Genomic DNA, 5780 nt, shown 5'->3' with positions numbered 1-5780 from the left:
TTCTTTGACATTATCAGCACTTGCCTGGTATATAACTTAATCAGATTCATTCCTTCTTTTCATCTAACTAAACTTTTTTTCTGTGTCACTATAAATCTATGAGCAGTGAGTAACCTTGCTACAGTCTAAATCTTATGCTATCTTGAGGTTTTCTCTAAGATAAATTTTATGGATAAGTTTTTAATTCAGTGGCACTCAAATTGTTAGGTCATGGGCAGGATTTAATCATATTATTTGCCAGAATACAATGCAATGGAGAGTAGTCTACTATGTCAAAAAACTTCATTCCCCATTGAAACTTTAATAGCTCAGCCTTTGCTTGGTGCATTTCTAGCAACATTTTATCTTCTATACTCCTCCCAGAATACCCACTGAGCTCTGACCATAACATTCTGAGATTCTTTAATCCAGAAAGCTCCAAACTCTCTCACACAAGGGAGTTCTAAAGGCCTAAACTTTTGCCCTGAGCTTATCAGAGATACAGCTCCAAACTTGGTACCAGGCTTTTGTGTTCGTTTCTTGCGTTAACAAATAGCTCACAAGAAGCAATATAAAAGGGGTCTAGCTGATTTGAGCTCTTAGTTTGAACTTGTATAGTTCATGATTATAGACAAGCATGGGAGAAATTTGTCCATAGCAGTGGGGTGTTTAGCTGTAACTCTATCCTCTTCACATGATGATGGAACAGGAAATAGGGTATACAAATGTTTTGAGATTTTAACTTCTATAGCATTATCATATAACTCCATTATTGCACCATGCCAATCTGTCAAAATCAAAGGAAATTGAAGAAGCAACTAATGTGAACATATGTGTATATGTGAATTTTATATCATGTAATATTTAAAATAACAATTTTTTGTTTTTTTTTTTTTTTTTAGAGAGGGTTTCTTTGTATAGCCCTGGCTGTCTTGGACCTCACTTTGTAGACCAGGCTGGCCTCAAACTCAGAAATCCACCTGCCTCTGCCTCCTGAATGCTGGGATTAAAGGCGTGTGCCACCACGCCCTGCCCAAAATAACAAATTTTTATATTGAAGTATATTATGACAGTTTTTAGAATCAATCTAAATTTAAAGGAGATATTTAAATAGCATGGGTTTTCTTTTGTTTTGAATAATCAACTTTTATCAGCATAGTCAAATATGTTGATACTTTGATACTGTTTATATATGTGAATTTTTACATGAATATATAATAAAAACACAAATGATAATGCATTCCTAAAATGAAAAAAAAAACAAACAAAAGTACATACAAAAGTAGTTATATGCATGAGTATATTTCAAATATAAATAAAGTTAGAAACATGTTGATTAGGCTATAAAAATAATTCACTCATTTTTCTCATTTAATATATTCAAACACAATTATCAGAGTGATTTAACAGTAAATATTGAACCATGTTTCTAAATTTATTTTTGGTGCTTCTCATCCTTTATCCTCTCTGCTGTCCAGAGGAGCTATCATTGACTTTCTTCTCTATCTCCATTCCTATGTAATCTGTTGTATCCTTAAGCAAGAAAGAGACAATGTATATGTTGTATTTTATTTTTCTTTAAGGGTAACTTACAGAGAAACACTGTTCAACAAATTCAGGGACCCTGAATTGGACAATGTTTTGAGAATAAGAGACCTTGAACTATTCAATTCTAAGTGGGGAGTATACATAAATACTCCATCAGGGCTCAGGGAACTCTGAGGACAAGAGGGCAGAAAGATTACAAGACCAAAGGGATGGAAGACACCAAGGAAAGAAGACCTGTCAGCCACAACAGTATTGACACACACAACGTCACAGAAACTAGCAGCCTGCATAGCAGCTCCACAATGTCTAAGACAGATGGTGTGCCAGTGCAAAATAGAAAATGAACACAAGTCCCCATCACAACACAGAAGCTATCTAATTGATAAATTAGATAATTGATAAATGTTCTCAAAGGAAAACAAACAAGAAAAAGAAAAACAAAACCCAAACAAACAAAACTAGTTTTTTCCAACAGACTTTGACCAGATATAGAAGCCAAATTTAAGGGCACACTCCAAGACTTGAAGTAGATAGTCAACACTCAAGGAACTCAATGGTATTTTGGGGGATGGGAAGAAGGGGTTGAATCATCATGCTTTGTCTGGGCAATTTTTTAAACTAATGTTAGTTATTTGCTTATATATTAAGTTTTCAGATTTTATTTTTATGGGTTCTCTTTCTATCTCTTTTTCTATTTGTCACTCTCGCCCCCTCTCTCCCTTTGCATATGTGTGTGTATGTGTGCTTTCTTAAATGCTGCTGTGCTTTTTCTGTGGTTTTCTTCATTTCCTTCCTTCCTTCCTTCCTTCCTTCCTTCCTTCCTTCCTTCCTTCCTTTCTCTCTCTCTCTCTCTCTCTCTCTCTCTCTCTCTCTCTCTCTCTCTCTCTCTTCCTTCCTCCCTCCCTTTCTTTCTTTCTTTCTTTCTTTCTTTCTTTCTTTCTTTCTTTCTTTCTTTCTTTCTTCCTTCCTTCCTTCCTTCCTTCCTTCCTTCCTTCCTTTCCTTCCTTCCTTCCTTTCCTTTTCTTCCTTCCTTCCTTCCTTCCTTCCTTCTTTCTTTCTTTCTTTCTTTCTTTCTTTCTTTCTGGTGGTTTTCTTTGTCCTATTCTGCTTTGTTTCTCTTTATTTTATCTATTCTATTATTTTATAATTATTATCATTATTATTAAGTCAATGTCTGTTTTTTTGTGAATTGGAAAAGTATATTATTATCTCTTACACGCGTTCTCGCGACCGGCCAGGAAAGACGCAACAAACCGGAATCTTCTGCGGCAAAAGCTTTATTGCTTACATCTTCAGGAGCAAGAGAGAAAAGAGCAAGAGCTTTATTGCTTACATCTTCAGGAACAAGAGCTTTATTGCTTACATCTTCAGGAGCAAGAGAGCAAGAGAGCAAGAGAGAGAATGGCGAAACCCCATCCCTTTTTAAGGAGAATTATCCTCCGCCTAGGAAGTGTCGCTCCCTGATTGGCTGCAGCCCATCGGCCGAGTTGTCGTCACGGGGAAGGCAGAGCACATGTAGTGGAAAACTACCCTTGGCACATGCGCAGATTATTTGTTTACCACTTAGAACACAGGATGTCAGCACCATCTTGTAACGGCGAATGTGAGGGCGGCTCTCCACAATTATCGATTACTATTTTAATTAATTAATTAATTTATTTTTTTTTAATTCTTCAATTTACATCATGCTGACTACTCCCTTCCTAGTCACCCCTCCAGCAATCCTTCTCCAAGTCCCTTCCCTTCTCCTCTAACTAGGTGGGGATACCCTGGGAATTCCCCAGTGCTGGTACTTCAAGTGTCTGTGAGGCCACACAAGGCATCCAAGCTTGAACATATCCCACATACATACAGATAATAGCTTTTGGGATAGACCCTATTCTAGTTGTTTGTGACCCACATGAAGAGTGATCTGCACATATGGTGCATTTGTACAGGGAGGCCTAGGTCCAGCCCATATGTGTTCTTTGGTTAGTGTTTCAGTCTCTGGGATCCCAAAAGGTCTGGGTTAGATGATCAGGCTGGGCCAATTATTGGTTAGCCATAGCCTCAACCTATGCTCATTGCCCCGTGCCTACATTTCTTTTATACAGGATAAATATGGGGTCAAAAGTTATGTGGGTGGGTTGTCTCTGTAGCTAAGTGGGGGTACCTGCTTGACGTCAGGAGATGGCCTCTTCAAGTTCCATATTCCCAGTGCTGTGAATCACAGCTAAGGTCACTTCCATTGATTATTGGGTACCTTCCTTACCCCAGGTTTCTATCTAGTCCTGGAGATGTCCTCCCCACCTTCTCCTCATCTCTGTCAGTTGTAGATTTCTGTTCATTCACATGGCTGTCTGGCCATTTATCCTGAATTGCCCCCATTCCACATCCCCTCTCCCTCCCAACTCCCTCCCTCCATCTGTCTCTTATGACTATTTTATTCCCCCTTCTAAGTGATATTCATGCATCCTCTCTTGTGCCTTCCTTCTTGTGTAACTTCTGTGGAGTGTAGCATGGTACCTGCATTTTATGGATAATAAATACTTATAAGTACATACTATGGATGTCCTTTGTGGTCTGGGTTACCACACTAAGGATACTAAGGTTAATATTCTTAATTTCCTTCCATTTGACTACAAAATTCATGATGTCTTTGGTTTTAATGACTGAATAGTCTTCCATTGTGTAGACATACCTCATTTTCTTTATATGTCTTCAGTTGAAGGATATCTAGGATACTTTCAGTTTCTGGCTATATGAATAAAACTACTATGAACAAAATTCAGCAAGTGTCTTTGTGCGAAGGTAGAGCATCTTTTTGGTATATGCACAGGAGTGGTACAACTCAATCTTGAGGTATAACTATTTCAAGTTTTCTGTGAAACCAACTTGATTTCCAGAGTGCATGTTTGAGCCAGCATGTGCTATTTTGAGATTTTTTTTTCCTAAATCATTCTAATGGGTGTAAGGTGGAACCTCAGAGGTGTTTTGATTTGCATTTTCCTGATGACTAAGAACTTTAAACATTTCTAGAGTGTCTTGGCCAATCGTGATTCCTCTGTTGAGAATTTTCTGTTTAGCTCTGTACCCCACTTTTTAAATTGGGTTGTATGGGTTGTTGGTGTCTAACTTCTTGAGTTCTTTATACATTTTGGATATCAGCACTCTGTCCAATATAGGGTAGGTGAAGATCCTTTCCCAATCCCTAGGGTTTCATTTTGTCCTATCTGCAATATCTTTTGCCTTACCCAATCTTTGCAGTTTCATGAGGTCCCATTATCAATTATTGATCTTAGAGTCAGAGAAATTTGTGTTCTGTTCAGGAAATTATTTCCTGTACCAATGCATTCAAGCTTAGTTCCAAGTTTCTCCTTTACGATATTTAGTGCATCTGGGTTGATGTTGAGGTCCTTGCCTCACTTGGACTTGAGTTTTTTGCAGAGTGCTAAGCCTGGATTTGTTTGCATTCTTCTACATGTAGACATCCAGTTAATTCATTTGCTGGAGATGCTTTCTTCTTGTTGTTTTATTCTATGGTTTTGGTTTCTGTATCAAAATTTGTCTATAGATATGTGCATTTATTTCTGGGTCTTCAATTCGATTCCATTGATCAACATGTCTTTCCCTGTACCAATATCATGCAGCTTTTGTCAGAATTTCTCTGTTGTATAGCTTGAGGTCAGGGATTGTGATTCATACCAAAGGTATTCTATTATTCAGGATTGTATTGGATATACTGTTTTTGTTTGTTTTTCTTATGAAGTTGAGAATTGCTATTTCCAGGTCTATAAAAAATGTATTGGAATTTTGATGATGATTGCATTGAATCTATAGATTGTTCTTGGTAAGATGGCCATTTCGCTATTTTATTCCTACCTATCCATGAGCTGGGAGATCTTTCCATTTTCTGATATATTCTTCAATGTCTTTCTTCAAGGACTTGAAGTTCTTGTCATACAGATCTTTCAGTTCCTTTGTTAGAGTCACATCCAGATATTTTATACTATTCATGACTATTGTAAAGAATATTTCTGACATTTTCCTCACCCCATTTATCATTTTTATAAAGAACAGTACTGATTTCTTTGAGCCCCTTTGCCAGGTGTGTTTATCAGCTGTAGGAATTCTCTGGTAGAATTTTTGGGTTCATTTATGTATACTATTATATCATACACAAATAGTGACACTTTGACTTCTTCCTTTCCAATTTATATCCTTTGATTGCTTTTACTTGTCTTATTTCTCTGGCTACAAATAAAGTACTATAT

The sequence above is a fragment of the Mus musculus genome, chromosome 1, assembly GCF_000001635.26.
Source record: "Mus musculus strain C57BL/6J chromosome 1, GRCm38.p6 C57BL/6J".
NCBI classification, from domain to species: domain Eukaryota; kingdom Metazoa; phylum Chordata; class Mammalia; order Rodentia; family Muridae; genus Mus; species Mus musculus.
This window is presented reverse-complemented; position numbering follows the sequence as displayed.